Genomic DNA, 8,997 nt, shown 5'->3' with positions numbered 1-8,997 from the left:
AAGTTCACAGATGATAAAATGTTGCCAGGGTGTTAACAACAGTCATCAGGGTGAGGTACAATAATAAGATCTAGAAAAATTAGGTCGATGGGCTGAGAAATAGCAATTGAACTTTACTGCATAATGATAGCAGTAACCCCAGAGTAACTTATCAACTGTGTGGTACTACACTCATGGTAGGGGTGAATGAAAAAGACCTAGGGGTAATTGTGCAGTCAGATATGACATTTCTGGACAGTGCAGACATACTGCCAGGACTGCTCATGGGGTTTTGTCAATAATATACAGAAACTTTGCTAGCAGGGATAAGGAGGTGATTACCTCTTTGTACAATGGCTTGGTCAGACCGCATGTTGAGTAATGTATACAAGTCTGGAGGACTCACTTTAGGAAGGATGTAGATCTGCTGGAACGGATGCAGAAAGGGCAACCAGACTTGTGAATTGAATTAAAAGGTGCTCTTTCCTAGAAAGACTTCAGCCAGCTGGTGGTTGATTGTTGAAACAGGCTTTCATCTTCTGTTGTGGAAGTGGATGGGTTGATTAAATTAAAGGAAGAACTGAACAAATTCTTGGAGGGTGTACAAATGGGTTAACTGTATGGATTTTTTTTTTTTTTTTTTTTTTTGACTGATGCTGCAGCTTGCTTTCTTGCATCATTTGCCATTACTACTACACTACTACTATTGCCCTTGTGGATAGCCGTTCTTCCCACACCGAGTGGAAAAGACCTGAGTTCGAGTCCCGTCGATGATGTTAGGAATTTTTATGGGCCTTTTTCACAATGGCTAGGTTAGTCGGTCTGAGGCGACGGTAGCATGTTTTTTTTTTTCTCGGAAACACGGGTCTTTCGTCCAGTAAACAGCAAATCTACCTCAGAACACACCCAATTTTCAGGCAGTCTATACGGAGCAATATGGCCTTAGTCGCTAGTGCTCCTAAAACCCAATAATAACAACCACTACTACTATATACACACTGAGTGATCACTGAATTATGACCACCTACCTAATACTTCGTAAGTCCTCATTTTGCCTTCAGTACAGCAGCTATCTGACGTGGCATTGATTCAACAAGATGTCGGCAGCGTTCTGGAGGTATGGCCAACCAAGCTGTGTGTAATGCGGTCAGTCAGTAATGCAGGTATGGAGGTGATTGGTGTATCCAGACGCCTGATATTCCTTTCCATAGTGTCCTACAAGTGCTCTATGGGATTGATATCGGGGGAGTTCGGAGGCCAATCGATATGCTGGAAGTCAGAACTGTGTTCCTCAAATCATTCCTTCACATCCAGTGCCCGATGACTCGGCGCATTGTCATCTTGGAAGACACCATCGCCATTCGGGAAAAAGTGTAACATAGCGGGATGTACACAGTCAGCAAGCATTTGACGATAGTGGAGACCACTGATACGTTGTTCCGCATGCACCAGGGGTCTTAGTTGCTGCCAGTGAAGCATGCCCCACACCATACAACCGCCTCCATTGGTCTGCACTTTTGACACCATACATGATGGATGAAGAGCCTCATGTTGTTGACGCCAAATCCGTACACGACCATCCACGGCGTGGAGTAAATAACGTGACTCATCCGACCAGCGCACCGTCTTCCAGTCTTCTAACGTCCAACTTGCAAGCTCTTTGCACCTGGCGAGTCTTTTACGCCGATGAACCTTGGTTAGGAGAGGATGCCGTAGGGGTCGTCTGCTGGTATAGCCCATACGTGTGACGCATGGTCATGCTAGATATTGTTCCGGGTTGGCCCATGTTGTATTAGGTAGTCAACTCGTCAACAGTGCTGCGCCTGTTCGCCAGTACGAGTCGTCAGACCCGGCGCTCACATTTAACATCAATCTTTCGCTGACCTTTGCAGTTTTGCCGTCGGGTCATTGTTTGACCATTTTGACGCCAGTCCTGGTACACTTTAACTACGGCGTCTCTCGAACACCCCACCAGTTCAGCCGTTTGGGAAATCGAGGCATCAGCTCGTCGAGCACCCACAATCTGTCCTTCATCAAAGTCCGATAAATCCTTCCTTTTACCCATCACGCTCGGAATTTTACTACCTACTGAACCATTGACACCTTATCTATGCTACGTAGGTCGACTAACTCCGCACTCTCGTACTCCACGTGGTCAACGGGTCGCATTCAGTTTTCATAGTGGTGGTCACAATTCAGTGTATATGTTGTATTACTTTTTAACGTATACGCCTTCACAACACATTCGGGCACTCCTCCAATGATAGTGACTGGTTAAAGCCGTATATGTGAAAATGGAAAACAGGTATAACAGTGAGCAGAAAACATCAGAAATGAAAATGGCATTAGAAAAAATGGATCGCAATAAGGTGTTTATGGTGTTACATAAAGTTCTTTGAATGCCTGCTTCCAAATAAGTAATTTGTCTGTAAACGCTACAACAGACTATTTGAGCTTTCAAAGTTTTAAGGGATGAAAATCACAGGTTACAGGGGGTAAAGCACCATGAAATTTTCCTCCAAGACCCATTAGCTCTTACGGATCAGCAAACCCCAAAGAGAATGATTATACCACCTGTGAAGACTTCCTTACAAACCTGATATCGAAGCTTCGGATTACAATAGGCCTGTTCGTAAGGGCTTGTATTTTCAAAAATATATTCTAATGATTATATTCCTTGCATTATCTCTTTTATATTTGAATTTTTCGATTACTGAGCAGATGGTTGGAGTTCTATAAGTCAATTAACGCAAAACATAAATTTTGCTGTATACAAATCTAAGAAAACTGATGTTCCTACCCGAAACCAACTAAATATCTCTCAACTGGTCTTTAAGGAGTAAAATTGTTTCTGAAATTATTTGGCTGACTTCCATTTTTTTTCAACACGAGATCACTTTGTTACTCCCACCAATAATCTGTTGTGTGTTCCTTCCTGGAGACACCACGAGTTCCAAAGAAACAGAAAGGGGCGGGAAAAAATCAAGGGGGTAAAAAGAAATAATAATGACAAGGGCATCTTCCTTTGAAATATGAAAAAAAAAGAATATATCATTGATTTGTGGGCGACGAATGATTGTTCATGACCTTCGTCTGCAGCTTCAGAGCAGATTTTGAAGGTTACAATTTACTATATAAACGGGGGCTTTTCAAGGGACGCCTTACGTTGGTATTCTACAGAAAACTAGCAGCTCCTCAATCATGAAGGCTTTTGTAAGTCTCTCTCTCTCTCTCTCTCTGATATTTTTACCCATTTAAAATATTTGATGATTTATGTTTTATCTTTCTTTTATCTTTCCAGTTTGCTCTCTTTTTGCTGGCCCTTGTGGTGTGCACCTTAGGGGTGTACGTCCATCCTTTCGGGAACAGCTATAGCTATGGCTTTGCTAACCCAGCGGCCTATTCTCATACATACAAAAACGACTACATGCCTTACCTCCATCGTTAAACCGGACTTCCAGGTGAGTTTGTTAAATCTATCATTAATAGAGCAAAAAATGTATCTATAAAAAAGAAATATCTCGGAAAGATTTTTATTGTTATTATTTTCATATTGAACGTGGAAATATTTCTAGCATGCGTATTAGGAGTTCTTTAATTTCAATGTACGCTTTGAAATTTTCTTCTTAAAAGATTATTTATTTTAGATTAACTTTGTTTTGGTGGATGAAAAACCAGAGTTTTTTTATTTATTATTATTATTATTTTGTTTATTTATTTATTTATTATTTTTTTTTTTTTTTTTGTCTAAAAGCATGCAACCTTCTCCAGAGATCAGCCAGTTTGGCCAGAGTGGGAAAAGGTCCCATTGAAATATGTGCCATTCGCACGGGATTACAACCCACACGTTGATGAGAACACAGCGATCGTAGCCACTGTGTTAACCACGGAGGTTGTTGTTGTTCTTGGATTATCATCTACTAAGGCCATATTGCTCCGTGTATATTGTCTGTAAATTGCGTGTGTTCTGAGGGCAATTTTCTGTTTGCTGGTCGAAAAACCTGTTTTCGGGAGAAAAAACTAAGCTATCTTCGCTTGAGATCGACAAACTCAACCACATTATGAAAAAGGCCCATAAAAATTCCTCGTGTCATCAACGGGACTCGAACTCAGGTCTTTTCCACCAGGTGTGGGGAGGACGGCGATTCCACCAACTGTACTACCCACGGGGGACTGTTTTAAAACAACAAAGGGCTGTTACTTGAAATGCATATACTCTAATATTAAATGCAAATAATTATTTAAAATCCTTGTATCGAATTAAACTGTAATTTATATTAAAGTTTAATTCAATTATTTAATTTAGTTTATATTTATAAATTTTATTTCTAGATATAATTTTATTTTATTATATTTATTTTTATTCCATTAAATTTAAGTTTATTTTTCTTTCATTTAGCCTGAATGACACAGTGATGGGACTTAGCGAAAGGCTGGATTTTGATCTCTGGCATCCGATTGCTTCCAAAAGTGTCTCTCTCTCTCTCTCTCTCTCTCTCTGCCTCTGATGTTTTTGATTTTGTATTTCTGTTTCAATAAATAATATTTGCTTTTAACAAAATTCCTTCATTTGTTCGTTTTTTTAAAACATTATGATGCAATAACACGCAAATATACTCACTGAATGAATAATTGGAAGAATTTTATTAAGGAAAAAAAAAAACAGTAAAAATAATTGCAAAAAACAGAAGTAATACTCTTTTAAGATTCAAGTACTATATACTTTCAATTGAAGGTATATATTAGAGCATATTTCATATTAGTTTCGTTTAAATGAAATAAACACTTTGTAATAAACAGTTGGGACATGCACAACGGTCAGGAGAGTAGATAACAACGCCCTCTAGGACCTGTTTGTAAGTACAGATGTGGGATACCCAACGCGAGGCGGTTTGGTGGCTGCAGTTTGCATTCAACACTCAGACACACCCAAATATTATAATACAATGTTTAAGTGCAAAGGATAAACACGCAGTGAAAATTTATCTCCATATGATAGCTCTGTACAGGACGAACTGTTTGAAAAGCATCTCGGTCTCCTAATGGAACTTCTGTGAACTTCTGACTTTTAAAGGGCATATGAAGTTCACACAACCATTGACGTCCAGGCTCAAGTGGCGCAGTACAGAAGTGCTGCAACACCCAACTGCAGCCTCGACCTGTCGCGCTGTTACTACTGTATATTCATCCTTAAGCTCATTGCTATCACTTGAGTGATAAGGTAAAGGAGACCGTTGAATATAGTTCAAATATTGATCCAAACATTACAAAATAATATACATAAATAATAATTTCAATGAATAATATGCATAAATAATAACTGTAATAAATAATATACAATATAAATAATTGTATAAAAAACGAAACAACAGTAAGTTTCATTTATTAACGTGTTTGTTCCATACTTTTCTCTATAATTTATATATACTGTCTTGTTTTAATTTTAGTTTTAAAAAAATCGGAGGGGAGGGCACATTCATATTTTAATACATCAAGTGTACATAAGAGCAAAGGATTCGATTTAAACAACGTCAATATAATAGAAGGTCTGCGAGTACTCATATGTTACATAAAGTGACGACTCCATGGTGCTTTTCTACAATATTTTATTCGAAATGTATTGTGCTGCCATCTATCGACCTTTTTATTTACTTCGTCTAACTTTATAGTTCCTTTAACTTTATCTGTACAGTATTATTTTAAATCTTATGGATTAAGGTATTGAGTAAAAAAAAAACACATCTCGTACCTAATAATATCTAATAATAATGCTGTTATATATATATACCCTGCTCGACAAAATTATTAGAAAACGTAGTGTAACTCGTGCAGTTTGCCATGAAGCTGGACAAAATTTGATATGGTGGTGTACCACAGAATAACGATGAAATCAGGAGACAGCGAGAAACTTCGAGAGAAAATTTAAAGGGGTTGTGTAAGAATTACCAAAAAAGGTCATATTACAGAAGTCGATACAAGATGCTCTAAAATATGGTTATATGATATCAGTACAGCGTATGATCCCCTTCAACAACTAAAGAGGCCTGACAGCAGTGAATCATGTTCAATATAAGGGTGCCTATAAAATTCTGTGGCAACAAATTTTATTCTTCCACCACCGCAGACCTTAGCTCACCAAATGACCGAGGAGTTGGCTATCGCCGTGCATGATGCCCAAGGTCGTCCCACACATGTTCGACAGGATTTAAGTATGTGATTGTGCTAGCCACGGCAGTCGTTGTAATCTTCAGTTTCACGATAGTCCCCCACCACTTCAGCTCTATGTGCACTGGCGTTGTCGTGCATGAAAATAAAACCTGGGCTACCCCTAAAAAGTCGCGTATAGGGTTCGAGGATCTGTTATCGGTACCTCTGCGCAATTATGGTACCCCTGTCAAAAACATGAAGGCCGTTGATCATTATTGCGGTCCACTAGTGGTCTCCACGGGCCTATATTATTTTTAATGTTACCCGGTCCGGTTCGAAGTCTAGACGGTCCGACCCGACTCGAGCCTGAATTTGTTTTTCAAATTCATTATTCATATCCGACCCACACCAACCGATTTGCATCCTAGCTCTATTGAAACTTTTTATATAAACAAAATCGCTAGCATTAGTTTTTGAAGTCTCATAATAATAATAAAAAATAAACTTTCAGATTCAAAATTCAATATTAATAATTATATAACAATAATAATTATCCAAAATAATTATCAATATTAATTATAAAAAAAGAAATGTAATAATTTGCAATTTACCATATTTTATGTAATTCCAAAACGAATATCGATGTCCATCTCTACCAGCCACCTTCTCTTCTTTTTATTGCAAATTATTGTGCAGAAATAAAATAGAGTCAACATTGTCGCTACTTAAATTGGTTCGAGGCTGTTGCACTGCTAATCCGGGTGCATTAAAATTTCTTTCGGAGCTTGCACTGCTGGCAGGAACACAGAGTACATGCCAAGCCACTTTCGACAAATATATGAATTCACTTTCATGATTTTTCCACCACTCCAATAGTTGGAGTGGTTGAACACGGCCCATCACATCAACATGCATATATTTATCAACTTCTTCATCTTCACTTATCGTGGCTTCAACAGTGTCTTGGAACATACTGAAATCTAGAATTTTCGATTTCTTTGTAACAGGTTCCTCGTTGTCGTTGCTAAACTCGTCTAAATGTACTGGTGTTATTTTTGGCACTGTTATAATTGAGGGCAGGACTGTTCGTCACGTTTATATTCTTCTATTAAATCTCGTACGTCCTCTATTGTTTCTCCTTTTTCTTGATTTGACATCTTTAACTGGCGGGAATTTGGCCATAGGAGCGACGCCATTCGATATAATTTATGTATGGTAAATTGTTCATTTTAAAGTTGACGAGCTTTATTTTTTAGTTCAATGAGATCACAAGGTTCAGAAACCGAAACTGTCAGGTGATTCAACGGGCTAAATCTTATTGGCAAAACAAGTTGGATAATGCATCACCATCAAGTTGCATTGAAGCTTCTTTAAATGGTTTCAGAAAACAAATCAGCATTTTAAGGCTCTCTTGTTGGACATGGACCATTCTCTCTTCTTCCTGGCGTTCGATGAGAATATTTTAATGGCGTCATAATTGACATCAAAAGATTCATATATGTCAATTCTACTATTCATCTGGCTTTATTCCCCTATCTTATATTCCTTGTCTGAGAATAGTTTACGAAACCAGTACCACTTACAACGTCAAAAGATCTGACATCCTTGGAACACAATAAAACCTACGATTTAGTTACCTCTTCTTTTATTTTTTTCAGATATATTTGAAGATGGCGGTTGTAGATGCAAATGTTTCTCGATAGAACTTTGGCCAACACACTGGAAATTTGCAAGAATGGCGATTTAAATGGAAACTTCTCGTTTTTGTCGCAGAATAACTTAAAATTGATTGAACACTGAACAGCACATTTTTTCATTTCGTAGATGCATCTTGTACTTCTGTAAATTTTTTCCATACCTCACTTTTAGCATGTTTTATTTCTACTTAACTAAATTGTCTGCTTTTCAATTTCGCTTTGATCTCATCAATATGCAATATGAGGACTACACCTAGTGCTATTAATAATTAAATTTAAAAAAATAAAACCCTCACTTCTGTCACTGGAAAAGTCTCACTGTATGAATGATGTGTAAAGCGTTCAGCTTACCTGTATTGCTAAATTATAAGTCAGTATTGGATACGACAAAGAAGCGGTTAGAAAATGTTACAAGTGAATGTTCTTAGAATTGAAAATAGGCCAACCCAAAATCTCGGATACAGTAGAACTAGGGATTAACGGTGTCAGACTAAAAATCACTGTATAGTATACTGTACACATACAACTAAAAAGGGGGCGCAGTGCCGGGGGACATAATGACTCATATCATACTCTTGATGTAACATAAATTACAACTTCATACCCGCTTAAGGGCTACTTTACTCAGAAAAAATACAGACAGCATAATTTCCACGAAAGAGTACAAATTTCGGTGAGTTTTGGAGAAGTTTGCGAAGTGCACCTTATTGGTCACTTAAAAGTGTTAACAGACAAATAATGCAATATTTTTTTCTAAAAAAACTTTAAGAATTTAAATACATAAAAAAAAGAAAAAAATATATATATATATATTATATATATGTAAGAAATAGCCCGAAAGGGTCCTAGATTTTTGAAATAACAATTCATTACGATTATTTGTACCAGATCCGAGGCAGAACATCGTTCGTGTTACCCGTACCGGGCCCGTGCAGACCTCTGCGGCCCACACGTGAACACCGCCTCCAACGTAAGTGTCCCTTTCTCTGATGTTGGAGGGAACGTTGAGATACCGCATTCTTCGTCTCTTCGGATGAAATAACGTCAAGAATCGTGTATGTAAGCTAAATCGGGACTCATCAGAGAACAGAATTGTACTCCATTTTTCAGGGCTGCAAGTCAAATGATCATGTCATCAGTTTCGACGAGCTTTGCGGTGGTTTGGGGTTAATGG

At 38.0% G+C, this 8,997-nt stretch overlaps 1 long non-coding RNA gene across 1 annotated transcript; it reads left to right on the top strand.

Moving 5' to 3' along the window:
* Positions 1-3,139: 3,139 nt before the first annotated feature.
* LOC150078882 (uncharacterized) lies at positions 3,140-4,540 on the top strand. Its single transcript, XR_016547567.1, has 3 exons — positions 3,140-3,192; positions 3,281-3,440; positions 4,379-4,540. It is a non-coding gene; the product is annotated as an uncharacterized LOC150078882 (long non-coding RNA).
* The last annotated feature ends 4,457 nt before the right edge of the window (positions 4,541-8,997 follow it).

Source organism: Mastigoproctus giganteus, chromosome 10, assembly GCF_048544385.1.
Source record: "Mastigoproctus giganteus isolate SK-2022 chromosome 10, ASM4854438v1, whole genome shotgun sequence".
In the NCBI taxonomy this organism is placed as follows: Eukaryota; Metazoa; Arthropoda; class Arachnida; order Uropygi; family Thelyphonidae; genus Mastigoproctus; species Mastigoproctus giganteus.
The sequence above is the reverse complement of the archived record's forward strand: the minus strand, read 5'-3'. Positions and strand labels throughout refer to the sequence as shown.